This window comes from Dipodomys merriami, unplaced genomic scaffold, assembly GCF_024711535.1.
Source record: "Dipodomys merriami isolate MVZ:Mamm:240054 unplaced genomic scaffold, mDipMer1.0.p SCAF_20, whole genome shotgun sequence".
In the NCBI taxonomy this organism is placed as follows: domain Eukaryota; kingdom Metazoa; phylum Chordata; class Mammalia; order Rodentia; family Heteromyidae; genus Dipodomys; species Dipodomys merriami.
In genome coordinates, this window is record NW_027203382.1 from 30828602 (window position 1) to 30845261 (window position 16660).

At 39.4% G+C, this 16660-nt stretch overlaps 1 long non-coding RNA gene across 2 annotated transcripts in view; it reads left to right on the forward strand.

Moving 5' to 3' along the window:
* Positions 1-16660, forward strand: part of LOC138832850 (uncharacterized) — a 178718-nt gene that overhangs the window by 3173 nt on the left and 158885 nt on the right. For both annotated transcript variants that reach the window (XR_011373710.1, XR_011373711.1), the window contains exon 2: positions 13654-13728. This is a non-coding gene — a long non-coding RNA (uncharacterized lncRNA). The remainder of the gene's footprint in view (positions 1-13653; positions 13729-16660) is intronic.

Below are 16660 nucleotides of genomic sequence, written 5' to 3' on the forward strand. Positions count from 1 at the left end.
GGAGAAGGATTGGGATTGGGGGGAGGGGGGAGGCTGGGAAGGGATGTGAAGGGTAAACAAAGGAGGAGGCTGCAATGCTTGGTAAGAAATGTACGTATTATCCTGCCCATGTAATTGTAACCCCTCTGTACAGTATGTTCACAAATAAAATTAAATTAAATTTAAAAAAAAGAGTTTTTCAGGCTGGGCACTGGTGGCTCACACCTGTAATCTTAGCTACTCAGGAGGCTGAGATCTGAGGATTGTGGTTTACAGACAGCCCAGGCAGCAAAGTCTCTGAAATTCTTATCTCCAATTAACCACTAGAAAACCAGAAGTGCTGATTTCTTTTCTGTGATCATGGGGTTTGAACTCTGGGCCTGAGCACTGTCCCTCAGCTCTTTAAAGCAAGTGCTCTACCACTTGAGCCACAGTGCCACTTCTGGTTTTCTAGTGGTTTATTGGAAGTAAGAGTCTCATGGACTTTCCTACCCCGGCTGGCTTTGAACCGTGATCCTCAGATCTCAGCCTCCTGAGTAGCTAGGATTACAGACATGAGCCACCAGCGCCCGGCCAGAAGTGGTACTTTGACTCAAAGTGGTAGAGCATTAGTCTTGAGCAAAAGAGGTCAAGGACAGAGTCCAGGCCCTGAGATCAACCTCCATGATTGACAAAAAAAAAAAAAAATAGTGTTAATTCAGAGCATTTGGATTCCACTGTCACATTGTTATACAGTGCTCCCCAGCTCTGTCACTGCATAAGGGTATTCATTTCTTGGCTCTCATCATCAGTCTTCTGTTCTTCCTAATTATAAGACTTTTTCAATATGTATCTTCTACTGATATAAAAACTTTCCTACCGGGGCTGGGAAGGTGGCTCAGTGATAGAGTGCTTGCCTTGCATTCATGAGGCCCTGGGTTTGATTCCTCAGCACCACATAATCAGAAAAAGCTGGAAGTGGCACTGTGGCTCAAGTGGTAGAGCGCTAGCCTTGAGCTGAAGAGTTGAGGGACACTGCCCAGGCCCAGAGTTCAGGCCCCACGACCGACAAAAAACAAAAAAAACACCTTTCCTACCATTAATTTTTCTTCCTTCTGCAAACAATCTAAGGCTCACTGTGAGAAGCAAGATTAGTTTCCAGAGAAGTGTATTACTGATGATTTAAGTATTATACAGCTGCTGTATTTTTGGGGGTCAGGGTTTCTGAGGATGGGGTGTTTATCTCAGTAATAAATATCTCTGTAATTCTAAATTATGACTCTTCCTTCTTTCCTTTCTCCTCCCTTCATTCCCTTCTGTCTTTTCTTTCTTTCCTTTTATCACGTGTGTGTGTGTGTGTGTTTGTGTGTGTGTGTGTGTGTGTGTGTGTGTGTGTGTGTGTGTGTGTGTGTGTGTGGTTCTGGGGATTAAATCAGGGCTTTTATACATGTCAGGGAAGCACTCTACCATTAAGCTCTATCCCAGCTCTTTTTTCATTTTTTAATAGAAGAGCAGACTTCTGTGGATGAGTCTCTTAGGGGGAAGTTCCTTTTCTGTCATGCATCCCTGAAATCCACAGCTTTTCTCTACTTGAAATATCTGCTTATTGTTCCTCCTTAGAATTCTTTTTTTTTTTAATATATTAAAGTGTTCTCTTACTAGAGCTTCCCCTTTTACATTTTCTCCTAAATAACAACAGATTTTTTTCATTTAAAATTTAATAGGTTGGTATAAAAGCTAATCAATATGCAAGCGTACATTACAAAGGTTTTTGCAATGCCAAGAATTTTCCTGGTAATTAGTTTTCATTCTCATTTTTGGGGGTTCTTTTCTGAGGTGGTTCCAGTTTTTATTTTAGGAATCAACTTGTTTTACTTTGTGTGGCTTAGTTTGAATGTATCCCCAAAGGTTCATGCATTAGATGACTTGGTCATCAGTGTGGTGACTGGGTCACTGGAGATACTGGAATCCTTGAGATGGGGCTGCTTCAAGGTGATTTGGTCATGGAGGGCACTGCCATTGAAAGTGAAGGTTGGCCTTACAAAGTGAATTATGAATCTGACCCCTAAGGTTTCCTAGCTTTTTGTTTTCTTATCATATAACTTCTGTAACTTCTGCATGTATTCCCACCATCCTAATGAACTTTCTGCCATGAGGGCTTCACCAGAATGAGGAGATGCTGGTGCTTCCAGAGCTGAATAAACCACTTTAAATTACCTTGTCTTAGGTGTTTTTTCATAGTAGTAGAAATGGAGTATTACAGATAACCAGACTAAGCTAGTCTCACTATATCCTAGACTTGATATAAGTTAGTATTGTGGATAGATCTGAGTGACAGTCCTTTTGAGAACATGCTTTCTGAGTATGGATTATGCTAACCTTCCTGCCTCCCCTTCCATTTTCCTCCCCCAGGACTCCTCCCAGCATCCCTTAATTCTCCAAGGTCTCTCCTGGGCCTTAAAATCAGCTGGATGGCTTCTAAAACACAGGTTGTTGGGTTATGCTCTGAGTTTCTGAGTAAGTAGATTTAGGATGAGGCCCAAGAATTTGCATTTCAGACCGTAATACAGATGCTACTGGTCATAAGGTCCCTAGTTTCTAGCTCTGAGTAGCATTCTTTTTTTTTTTTAAATATTATTTTATTTTATTTGAGAACATACTGTACAGAGGGGCTACAATTACATGGGCAGGATAATGCATACATTTCTTACCAAGCATTGCAGCCTCCTCCTTTGTTGAGTAGCATTCTTGTAGGCTCTGAATTTCATCCTTTTCTACTCTGTCATACTTAGACATGGCTATAGCTCAGCCCCAGACACTCTACTTTTCATCAATGTTTGAAGTCAATGTCTTAACTAAGCCTCAACCAAGCTTTTCCAGACTTCAGACTAGAGCACTATTCTGGAATTCTGTTCTATCCATTGTCTACCTTGGAAATTTCTGGGATTTGGGGCTTTTTAAATCTCATTGTCTCTTCATCCCCGAATACCCCTATCATTTTCAGTTAGCTGCAACATACCCACCTCTCCTGAACCCCAAAAATTACCCCACGGAAGGTCAGCCTTTCATCTCCATTTCTAATTAGTACTTCATCCGAATTCATTTTTGATGGGTATATATGATCCTGAGAACAACTTTGTGTTGTACCTTTTTCTTCAGATAGCAAATGTCCATTGCCTGCCTCAGAGAGGCTATAATTGAAACGGAAGTAGCTTTCAGAGCACAGTCCCATTACTTTGTCTCTAGGTCTGTAAGTTCAGATGCTTCTCATGTACTAACTCATCACTTAGATGTTGAACTTTCTTTTGTGGGAATGGCTGTGCAGAATTGCAATTTCAAGTTGACAGTGGCCTTGAAGTAAAGCCAAGGTCTCAATAATATAATTCATTTTTTGCTTCCTATCAATCTGAAAATAAAGCCTTTGCTTTTCCAGAGAAAGAAAATGTGTGTGTGTGTGTGTGTGTGTGTGTGTGTGTGTGTGTGTGTGTGTGTGAGTGTGAGAGAGAGAGAGAGAGAGAGAGAGAGAGAGACAGACAGACAGACAGACAGACAGACAGTCAGATAGACAGAGAGGACAGATAGTCATGTAATGATTAGGGAGACTAAGAAGTCTCAGTCTGCCATCTGTAATAGACCCAGGAAGATTAGTGATATATATATATATATATATATACAGAGAGAGAGCGAGAGCGAGAGAGAGAGAGAGAGAGAGAGAGAGAGAGAGAGAGAGAGAGAGAGAGAGAGAGAGAGAGAGAGAGAGAGAGTCTGAATACAGAAGACTAGTATTCTAGATTGCGAACAATTAGGTCAAGAAAATGAGTTCTCCATTACCCTGCCTTGTATTCATTCTACTTAGACCTCCCAATGAACTGGATGAGTTTTATTCATTTTAGGAAGGGGAAGCTGTTTTTAGCCTATTCAAATGTCAACCTCATCGAGAAACACCCTTTTAGACACACTTAGAATATTTAACCAAATGTGTGGGGGGGGGCAGGGAAGAATTCTACCACTGTTTTCCTTTCTTAGTCACTTCCCCTACCTGCTTCCAAGATCCTAGATACCCAAAGACACTGCTGGTGCTGGTTTAAGGTACTGTAACCTCCCACAGCCCCCAAACACCTCTGTTTTCTTAGGCATCTGTCAAAGGTGCCACTGCTGGCAGTTCTGCTGCAATAATCCAAAAATGATCAGCTCTTTAAATTGTTTCTTATTTAGATCTCCATTTCCCAGACCCTTAGTACAAGTCACACACTTGAACACTCAAAATTCTTCTCTTTTCATTTGCTCATTTGTTCTTAGCAAATCTTCCTGTACTCGAACTGCTTTAACATTCCTTCAAAAACCTTTCTAGAAAAAGAATTCCAGTGTAAGGTGTGAAGAGTCAGGGAAACAATAGATTTTATTCCACAAATATATCTATATATCTATCTATATCTATATCTATATCTATCTACTTTCTAGAAAAGGAATTCCAGTGTAAGGTGTGAAGAGCCAGGGAAACAATAGATTTTATTCCACAAATATATCTATATCTATATATCTATATCTATATCTATATATATCTATGTCTGTCTATCTGTCTGTCTGTCTGTCTATCTATCTATCTATCTATCTATCTATCTATCTATCTATCTATCTATCTATCTATGGAGGAATAGCATCAGGAATAAGGAAAGAGGTAACAGGACAGAGGAAGAGCCATAGAAAAATAGAAAGGCAACCCAGAGAGAAATTGGAAACAATTGGTTAGCACTGACTCCAGCTCCCAGGGGGTCAGGAGTCTGGTAATCTTATACACAGGGCAAACTAACAGTTCTCACAAATATTAAAGCCAGTTCTGAGACTTGGTGTGACAATGAAACTCCATTAAAGACCACCATTGAGGAAGCTCATTTTGTTGTTTCTATAGTCAAGTACTGTCTTCAGAGCTCTAAGCTACAAGCTACTCTGAGCAACTGACTCTACCTGAAAACAAGGAGTAACAGCATAGTTTTTGGGTGTTTGGGTGGGACTGCCAGGAGAGGCAGTGATGGGGAGGGAAAGAGTATAGAGAGTTGTATTTTGACCTAGAGAAGAGTCTAGAAACCAAGAAGCACAGGCTCTTAAGGGAGGGGTTTTGATGATTCCACTCACTGTTGCCTCTCTGTCTGTCACTGTTAAGTCTGAGAGAGCCAACCCCATTGCACTTTGGAGCTGCCTGTCTGTGGAGTGTAGTTGCTGCCAGGGTTGTTAGAACTGAGAGCTCTGAGCCCAGCACATCACTCTGTTTTCCTGGCTTCATCCCTTTCATAGATGACTTACTGTTGTGCAGAAGTCTTGGAGACCTGCGGGCAGACACATGTCAGGGCTGTTTTTCTTCCTGCTTTTGTATACTGACACATTTTACATCCCTGAGTACACAAACCAAGGAGTATGGACCAAGAAGGAAGCTGCCAGCCCACAGGCTGCAGGCTCCTAGCAGCTTAAGGAGGGAAACTTGAAGAATGAAAACTTCTAATGCAAATGCAGCACTGGTGCAGACTACTTAGTCTTGATCAGCCTGGTCCTTGTACTGAACCAGAGTGACACAGTTATTACTGCTGTAGCAGTTTATTTTAAGTTCTTTGAGTGGTATAGGAGATTGAATCATCAAGAAAGTACTGAATAAAATTTGAATAGGAATCTATCCCGAGAGATGTTCAAATCACAACCTAGAAAAATAAGAAGTATGAAAAAGCAAGGCAATATGTGACCATATTACCCCTCCCCCCCCAATAAAAGCCTAAACCTACTCAATAGCCAAATCCAAAGTTACTGAGATGGCTGAAATGCCGGACAAAAAAATTCAAAAATCTACTTTAAAAAATGATCGCTGACCTTAAAGAGGATCCAAACAAACAGTTGAAGTTAATTCAAGTTAAGGAAGTTAATTCAAGATCTTCATGAAAAAAATCAGCAATGTGGATTAGAAATTCAGCAAAGAGATTGAGATTCTGGAAAACAAACAAATGGGGGTGGGGGAAAGCAAGTAAATGTGGAGAAGAAAAACTCATTAAGCTTGTAATCCTAGCTACTCAGGAAGCTGAGATCTGAGAATTGTGGTCAAAGCCAGCGGGGCAGGAAAGTGTGTGGGACTCATCTCCAATTACCCACCAGAAAACAGGAGGTGGAGCTGTGGCTCAAAGTGGTAGAGTGCTAGCCTTGAGCAAAAAGAGATTAGCAACAGCATCCAAGCGCTGAGTTCAAGTCCCCATGACTGACAAAAACAAAAACAAAACAAAAAAACCCCCAAACACTGTGGAAAGCATCACCAATCAGATGTAGATATAGACCAAGCAGAAAGTACATCAAGAGATCAAAGCTGAAGAAATATGTCAAGTCAATGAACAACAAGCACAATTACCATGTTTAAGAACTCTGGCGCATGGTCAAGAGACCAAACATAGGATCCATAGGGGAGAAGAAGGAGCTGAAATATAAAGGCATAGAAAACCCATCCAAGAAATTTAGAAAAATATGGAAAGATATATTTCAAGCCCTAAAGTAAATAACTATCAAATGAATTACTGTATCCAGCAAAGTTGGTGGAGAAGTAAAGACCTTCTAAGATAAGCACAAGTTAAAACACTTTACAACCACTAAATCCTATTTCATAGGCTTCGTAAAGGATTCCTATACACAGATGAGAAACAAAGCATGCCGGGTTGGGAAAGAACACATTTCAAGAGTACAGAAATAATAAGAAAAAGCAAAGAGCTTAACATTCAACTCAATTAACCAGCACTTTGTTTTCGAGTCAAAATTCAGAAGTTATTGGATATTCCAGTCAAAATTCAGAAGTTACTGGGTTTATATCCACGACATAGCTCAGATTCAAAGTAAAACATGCCAAAAACATGTTTTTCTATAAAAGTCAAAATTTAAGATTATGTGGTACCCGTGATAATCTTGTCTACGTTATAATTCTCATAGTTGACATTACAGTTGAGAACACAGACTGAAAAGAATGTGCCAAGTAAAAACATTAAGTAAAACAATAAAATCATGAAAATAGAAGAAGGCATAAAGTTTGTTTACTGAATTTATAAGAATTAGGAGTTAAATAAGTTATTTGAGCATTTTTAAAAGCTTTAAAAGTCAACAATTCTTGTATGGCTAGTGAATGTATACTATGGATATAATATTAACACAATGATAATGGTACATAGAATGTAAATTATATGTAATCAACAAAATCATGGAAAATTTATGCTTAGATTTCCTATTTTGAGACAATATTTTTTTCTTTTGTGTTTGTCCTGGGACTTGAATTCTGGGCCTAGGCTTTGTCTCTGAAGCTTTTGTGCTCAAGGCTAGCACAAAGCTAGCACTTTATCACTTGAGCCACAGCTCCATTTCCAGCTTTTTGTGGTTAATTGGAGATAAGAGTTTAATACACTTTCCTGCCTGGGCTGGGTTCGAACCTTGATCTGAGATCTCAGGCTCCTGAGTAGCTAGGATTACAGGAGTGAGCCACTTGTGTCCATAGGCAAAAATGTTTTAAAGAAAAGTTAATGTCTGCCAGGTGCCAGTGGTTTACCTCACTCAGCTACTGAGGAGGCTGAGATCTGAAGATTGTGGTTCAAAGCCAACCTAGGCAAGAAGTTTGTGAGACTCTTACCTCTAATAAATTGCCAAAAAAAAAAAACCCTGGAAGTGGAGGCCGAGGCTCAAGGTAGAGTGCTGGTATTGAGCAAGCCCAAGGACAGTCACAGAGAGAGAGAGAAAGAGAGAGAGACAGAGAGATAGAAAAGAAGAAGAAGGAGGAGGAGAAAGAGGGGGAGGAGGAGAGGAAGAAGAAGAAGACAATGACAATGATGAAAGTAGTAGTAGTAGTTGTTATGGCGCTATTGCAACCAGTCATTGCCAATTAGGAATTACTTTTTCAAAGAAAGAAAAATTAATTTTTTATGCATTATTGCTTTTTCCTGTGCAGTACTAGGTTTTGAACTCTTATCTTGCTAGTGTCACTAAACATCTTTCCCCTTTCTAATAAGAAAATCTTAATCACAAGTAACTGCCAAGACTGTACATTTTTTCTCATACACTAGGTGGATAACAAGATAAAAATAAAATAAGAATCTTTAAAAACAAACCCTAGGATATTTTAACTTTTAATTATTAGTTTTTCCTCTTCTTCAGTTCACTTCTCTGTCCATAAAACCTTAAATCTCGTTCAAGGGTTATCCCAAAAGATACCCCTTAGAGTTTATTTTGGGGATTATTTTGTTTGTGTTTTATATTATTTCTGGTGGTCTCTCCTAACTTCCAGCTCTGCCATTCATGGCTAAATCTTCTCTCCTTTTTGTCACTTGTGGCACTAGGCACAGACCTGCATCTGATGAGCCCTAAGCACTTGCCGAGTTAGAAATGCTGAATACTTATAGTTTCTCCCACTCAATACAATAAATTGCACGCCGCTGATCTAAAACCTTTCTCCTCTCCACATTCCTCTAAGAGGAAGTTCAGCCTTCGGCATGGTGGCATGGTGTGACTCAGCACAGGGTCAGTGTTTGTCTCTGCCCAGCGGCTTCAAAGAGTGGCAGCAAGTTTGTCGCAACCACACCAGGTGGCAGTGTGACCCACACCTGCACTGACACTAAGCCTGGGCATGAGAAGAAGAAAATGCAGCGAGTCTACAAAGAAAGTATTTAAAGATAATTTAACACAAAAGGGTTAAAGAAACACAGTTTTCTGGCTTTAAATCAAAGATTTAAAAGATTCACATGATTTACACAACTTCTGGCAGGGAAAGGTTGAAGAATAGAAGTTTTATTATTTGTGTTGTCAACAGGTATACAGAAATAAATATATATCCTGGAAGATAAGAGTTATGTCCTGGCATTTATATAAAGCAACAAAAGTGATCATATTAAATGCTATTGTTTTCTTGCGGTGTTTTGTATATATGAAAATAGCTGTAAAAGACATAGTTAATTTTTGTAAAGTGAATAGTTAATATTTGTAAAGTGATCAGACTGTTCCACCTATAAAATCAAGAGTTTAATCTGATTTTCAAGATAAAATATTTTGCAATTATGAAATTTGGCACAAGTGGTGTGTTGAAAATGATTTTTCATGTGTGTAAATACCCTGTTTTTAAAAAAATTATTGTGAAAATACTGTGCAGAGGGGTTACAATTACATGGGCAAGATAATGAGTAATTTCTTATCAAGCATTATTGCCTCCTCCTTTGTTTTCCCTTCCCATCCCTTCCCATCTCCCACCCCTACCCCTCCACCCCCACTCCCACCCCTCCTGTTTTCTTAAAGTTGGATTTCCAGATTTAGCTCTACTGAATTTGAGACATAGAGAAATGAAAGACAATTAATTGATTGCATTGTCTTCATTTCAGCAAAATACTTCTCCATCCATGAAGTGACACACTGAATAATTGGCAAGTTGTCATTGCTTCCATGTTCCAGTAGATCTTCTGAGTTTTTGATGGAACTGGAAGACAGGAAATATAGCCAGAGAAGTTTGTCTTATAGGGTTTATTGTGGACATTTTTTGTGCATTTCTAAATATCTAGGGCTCTTTGAGGAGTGTTCCAGTGCTTAGAAAGTTTTTTGATTTATGATCCCCACCCCCAGTTTGCAGTGAGAAAATCACTTTCCCAGACTCCTTTGCAGCAGGGATGTAGGTTGGTGTCCTGGATTCCACCCATGGGATACACTTGCACATGATTCTGATTCAGAAATGAGCAATGGGAGAAAGGTGGATGGAGAATTTGTCATCTGGAATGGGAACCAGAAGTCACTTTTGTGCAACTCATGGTTATAGGTGCTGAGGGAAGTGAGGGAAGATGTTTCATCTGTAGTGGTTCCTTTAGAGAAGTCAGATGTTGTTACTACCTGCTCACTACCCACATCTGGTTATCAAGCCTTCTCAGAGCTTCTGTGAGCTACATTTTAACTTTTATTAATTCCTTTGAAGGCAACCAATGTGGATTTTGTTGTTTGCTACTGAAAATTTTGACTGAAACAGGATTGATGGACATTCTCTTTTTCTTATTGACTCCTTTATTGTAACTGTAGGCAATTTCCTTCAAGTGGTCAAGGAGACCAGCTTATATTATCCTTAGAGCTCATGGATGAGAGACCCTTGTCCTCGGAATCCCAGGAAAGACTCATATTCCCTGATTATGGATAATGAGTCCATATGTGGAAAGGAGCCAGGAAGGAGACGCAGATTTGGGGGGTAACTTGTTAAGTTGTTGTTAGGTTATAAATCTAAGGAAGTGATTTTTGTTCTATTTATTTGTTTACTTATTTTGGTGGTATGAGGGTTTTAACTCAGGTTCTCACACTTGCTAAACAGGCAATCTACAATTTGAGTCACTTGGCCAACCTGCGTTGATTGGTTATTATTAACATACAGTCTCACTTTATGTCTGAGCTTGTTTGACCTATGAGCCTCCTATTTGAGTATTTGTTTAGGACAACCAATGGCCCTGTGCTCAGTCCTTGTACTTCCTTCGTATCTCAGGTTGACGAGTAAATGTCCAGCCATTGGTAGAGATGGAGCTTTATAAACTTATATACCTGGGCTACCCTTAAATTGCCATGCCCCAATCCCTGTCTTCCAAATAGCTAAGATTATAAACTTAAGGCACTGCATCTAGCTTAGGCAGGTTTTCATATGAAAAGAAGAATGATAAGAGTACAATAGTTGAATCTCCAATTGATTAAAGATCCATCAAATGGATAAATCAGCCCCACTGAGTAAAGGCAAGTAATTTCAATATTGATGGCTGTAAGTAGAATTCCTTCTATAACTAAAATAGAAATACTTTTAATCATTAGAACTAGAGCCAGAGTAGAAAACACCTAAATTCAATCAAAGTGGTAGAGAGCTGGCCTTGAATAAAAAAAGCTCATGACTGCACCCAGGCCCTGAGTAGAAGTCCCAAGATTAGTCCATGAGCACAGACATACATGCACACAAGAAAGCCACCCATTCCCTCCTCCAAAAGACAAAAAAACCCCAAAGAAAAAAGAAAACCAAACACAACAAAACCAAAGAGTAAGACTAGTGAGGGAAAATGTGAAACAGGAAAATCTGTGAGGAGGCAAGTCTAGATGAGAGGTAACAACATGGTGGCAGAGATGCTGAAAATAGGTTTAATTCTGAATGCTAAATAGGTTTAATTTCTGGTGCTGGGGATCGATGGGGCCCCCATACATGCTGAACCCATATTCTACAACTTAGCTATACCCATTCCCTAATTCTGGATGTATTTTGGATATAGAGCCAAGAACTTCAGCTGATAAAAATTAAAAGCATGGAAAATATAGGCATCAAGGATGATATGGCAGATACTTCTAGTGCATGCTCTTTTCCCTTACAACTAGAACCTTGATGATATGGCAAGTTAAAAATTACATTTCTCACTTCCCTTTCAAGATAGGCATGACCCTTAATTTGAAAGCAGTTGGCTTCTGGTGGTGTTTCTAGGTAAGTTCCTTAAGAGATTATAATAACTGGTATGATTTTTCCTTTCTCTTTCTTGTCATTTTCTTTATCTCATTTTTGCTATGGTTTTGCTAGATAGCCATCTTGCAATGACAAGGGAATGGCTGAGGGAATTACAGTCTTTCAGCTACCATAGAAGATTCAAGATGCTGTTCATTTATGGGACTCTTATTCTTTTTTTTTTTTTTTGGGTCCGGTCGTGGGGCCTGAACTCTGGGCCTGGGCGCTGTCCCTCAGCTCTTCAGCTCAAGGCTAGCACTCTACCACTTGAGCCACAGCGCCACTTCTGGCTTTTTTATTATGTGGTGCTGAGGAATTGAACCCTACTATGGGAAGGAATTAAAACTTGTCTTACTCTGTTCAATCTGTGTTTTTTTGGAGTCCATTTAAGAATATCCTTAGGCAACCAATCCTAGTTTGAACTCTCTCTCTCTCTCTCTCTCTCTCTCTCTCTCTCTCTCTCTCGTCATGAAGCCTGAACTATGGGCCTGGGCGCTATCCCTCAGCTCTTCAGCTCAAGGCTAGCGCTCTACCACTTGAGCCACAGCGCCACTTCCGGCTTTTCTCTTTTTTGTTTATGTGGTGCTGAGGAATCGAACCCAGAGCCTCAGGCATGCAAGGCAAGCGCTCTACCACTGAGCCACCTTCTGGGCCCCTTAAATATTCTCTTGTGTAAATGTTAACCATCTTTGGAACACTAGTGCCTTACAGACAACCATATTCCACCAAAGTAAAAGATCTGTACTCCAGGATAAATAATTCACTTTGCAAGTTAAGATTTGTGGGTAATTTATTGGAACTTTTTTTTTCCTACATAATTCTTACATACCTGATGCAGCCTCTGGTATGTACTGAGGTAATCAGTATGTTTTTAAGAAAATAATCAATATTCCAAATGTCTCACTAGAAAATTAGGAACTATGTAAAGATAATTGAAGTAAGAGAAAAAGAACACATTATTCTCCTGACTGATTTTAGGTCTCTCCTGACAATGAATTTTTATAAGCTGCTAGGACTATTAAGGTAAATTCATATTTGTAAAGTCTGTGATTATTTGTGACAGGAATACCTTATTTGTAGGCTTTTGCTTGTATCTTTCTATTTATATGGAATATATATGAGCAATTTTGAGTAAAATACCTTGTCTCTAAATTTTTCATTTAGTCTAGAACTCATCAACTACCATCTAAATGAATACTTACAAGTGGTACACAAGTGCTTTATAACTTGCCTTTAACATATTTAATCAAGAAACCGAGGGGAAATGTGCTAGATCACAATATGAATGATGTTTATAACTTTTGGAAGCAGGATCTGTTAGAATAAGTTTCCAAAGATTAGATCTTACCTATCAAGAGTTGTCCTTTTTCTCTTTTAACCAATTGAGTAATGTTTTCCAAGATGTATAGTTAACTTTTCTGCTCTCAAGTGGAACATGTAGGATAGACACTATGGACTCAGTAGGTGATAATTATTCAGTGTTCTAGGGGATATTGCTTGTTAGGGTTATTGAAATGCATAGATAAAAGTAGTGGAGACAATGTAGACTCCTGGTGGGCCTAGTGGCCACCTGGTGGCCTCCTCTCTCCTCCTATCCTCTTTTTCTTCTACTCTTCTATTCATTTAAACTCAGGTAGATTGAGTTTCAATTCAGGGGAAGGGATGACCTTGGTTATTGCCTCATTAACTTTATTGTTCATTCTTTTACATGGTTCTGATGATGGGGAGGGGGATAAACAATGCTGACTCTAAGTACTTCCATGTGGTAGATGAATGCATTCATTCACTGAGTTTTTATTTCATGCCTATAGACTCTTTAGTTTATTAAAATTAGCAAGAGAGTGACCGCTAGATACATGACACATTGTATGTGTTCTTCAAATGATAGGAAAAATATGATTTGCTCACTTAAAAAATTCTTTTTAATTGGGAGCCAGTGTCTCACACCTGTAATCCTAGCTACTTGGGAGGCTGAGATCTGAGGGTCATGGTTCAAAGCCAGCCTAGGCAGGAAAGCCACGAGACTTTCCACTTAACTACCAAAAAAGTCAGAAGTGGGATGTGGCTCAAGTGGTAAAATACTGGCCTTGAGCAAAAGAAGCTCAAGGACCATGACCAAACTCTGACTTCAAGTCCCCCAGGACCAAAACACACACAAAAAATTCTTTTGTGACTTTTAAAATTCTTTTCTTTTGTCTTAGGAGCAGTCCTTGAGCCAGGGTTTATACTCATAATTTATTCAGTAGAAGAAGGAAACACCAGAGGAAAGCCCTCAGGTAAAGAAAAGCAAGAGACAGAAGTCAGGCACGTGGACTGAAGGAGCATTGGTGAGAGATGGAGCTGCCCACTGGCCCATGGCAGCTGGAGTGGTGACTTGAGGATGGCTTCCAGGGTTCAAAGGAAGGCCATACAGTGGTTGAGACAGATCATTGTTTTTAAGGTCTTTATTTCAGGATCCCTTACACTCTTAAAAATGATCAGAGACGTCTGAGACCTTTTGTGTAATTGGGTTACATTTATTTCTATTTACTGTATGGGAATTAAACATTTGTTTCTATTTACCATATGAGATAAAATATGAAACAACTAGATATGTATCAGAAGAATTAGGCTGAGTAAAGAAAGTCAATCTTTATTATGATTGTGTTTCCTATAATATTACTCCATTTACATAATTTTGTGTGTGTGATACAGTGATCCCTGACCTATTGTGGGAGTTATGTTCCAGAAACCCCTTAATAGGTGAAAATCCATGGAATAGCAGTGTTATATTTATTTTGTTATTTATATATATATATTTATTTTTTTGTTTTTTTTCAGAACAACACAATTTTATTGATTCTGTGCCTTCTGCTCCAAGTTTATATTACACTTTTTTATATATTATGATATTTAATCTTGCAAGCAAAACTTTGCTCATAACAAACCCATCTTCAAAGCAAAAGCATGGAATAGACAGAGTGGGCACTCATCCTGTTTTATAATTGGACGGAATGAGATTTAATCAAGTGGTTAGTATGGGTTCACATGGCTAATAAGTGCTAGAGCTGTGATTAATCTTTCTTTACTGACACTACTATGAACAAGTTCATCAACAGCTTTCTGAAAGTTTAAAGACTGAGTCTTCTTCTCTTTAGTATTGTACATTGTGGACTACTTCTTGGTTCCCTAAAGTCCTAATCTTTTTTTTTTAATTTAATTTTATTTGTGAACATACTGTACAGAGGGGTTACAATACCATGGGCAGGATAATGCATACATTTCTTACCAAGCATTGCACCCTCCTCCTTTGGTTTACCCTTCACATCCCTTCCCAGCCTCCCCCTCCCCCCCAATCCCAATCCTTCTCCTCCCCCCCCCCCCACCGACATTGTAAAGCTCCTTTTGGACATGACAACTTGTACTTCTCATTGTTGCAACAGGTCCACCTGTATCCTTAAACAACTGGTTTTTCCCCATCTCCTCCACAAGTTATATATTTATTTTTAAGGCTTTATAAACCCTTTCCACTTACCTATAAACCTTTCCCACTCTCTCATTAACCTTTCCCACATTCTTATAAACGCTTCATATGCTCTTAAACACTTTCTACGCACCTAAACCTAGGTAATTTTAGCAACATATAAAATTCTATATGGGTACTCACCAGTGAAGTATACTACAACTTGAATGACGAAGATTGTGAGTTATATAGCTGTGCAGTACTGATGGTGATGAAGGTCATGATGATGAGATGAATGTACTGCACAGCCAAGAAAAACATTACAACTCCTGTGAAGGCACCCCTTCATCAGGCACTTCATGGGGTGGTGCAGTATCTTTACTCTGGGCCATAACTTCTATTTCCACTAAAGACATAGGCAGGCATAACTCATTTCTTTGGTCTGAGTGATGGACATAGTTATGGGGAATTGCTGGCACTGTTTTTCTTCTGAGTGGGAAGTTTTTTGTTTTGTTTTTGTTTTTTTTAATAAACTGACACTCTCAATTGCGTTTGCAAAGTGCAATGAGCGAAGCATCTGGGGGTCCCATTCGTCAGCCACTTGCTGAAGTTCTTTGGCCATTCTGACCATGGTTGCAAGACAATTGAGTGTTAGGCCAACCTCCTCCTCTTCCCCAACCTGTAGTTCATCTTATTCCTCATCCTCATCTTCACTTGCTGACTTTGTCTCATCCATTTAAAAAATTTGTCCAGGCTTATAGCCCCCTTCCTCAATGATGGATGTGAACATGTCACTCATGTACTCCTCGGCTCTGGCTTTATATGCAGAGGCCGCTTTTCAGTGCAGAGAAACACTCTTGAGTCCAACGTGTCTTTGAAGTTTGTCAAACCAGCCCTTTCTGGCACTGAGTGGGGTTGGTCTGGTGGAAGGAGCACTCGATGGTCCTGCTTCTGCATCATGTCCTCAGCTTCATCCCCATCCCCATCGTGAATGTTTGTGCTTTCCGTGAAAGTATCATTAAGTTCCTTGGCTTTCATCCGGTGGTGTTGGTATCCAGCAAGATATTCTTCTTCTTGAAGTCATTTACCCACAGGGCCAATGCAGACTCTATCCTCATAATGGCCTTATTGCAGGAAGTGAACACACCCTTTGCAGTCTTGTTAAAAATCATCATTGCCATAGACCTAATGTTTGCATCTTATGTAGTGAACAGTAGATTTGTTGATCCCATAATAGTGGCCTACAACCATGTAGTTTTGACCTGTCAAGAAGTTCGACCTTTGCTTTGATGGTAAGCATCTTCCTCTGGTACTTGGGTTCACTACCAGAAGCTTTAGAAGGCACAGAACATTTGAGTAGTATTGTAGGGCTTGAAATAAATTCAAACTTTTATGAAACTTTCACAAAAACACATCGCAGAGCAACACCATGGGCAGTATTGATGTGAACTGGTGAAAAAGAGATGCTGAACATATGGGCACCGTGTGGGAGAGCAAACAGATTGATGCTATAGTCACTGAGCCATTCACCCCCAGGATACAAAACACAGTGCTGGGTGGCTGGTCGCCTTCCATCCCATCAGCCAATGGTCGCAGTGTACAATCTCACGTTGGCAAACTGTGTAAGTGGTATTGGCATACTGTATTTCCATTGTGTACAGTATGGTATTCATCTGCTGATGAAATACATACTGTATTTTGTTTTGATTTAGTATTCTTTTAAGATGTTTGAACTAACATTTTAAATATTTTTATTGTTTTAATTT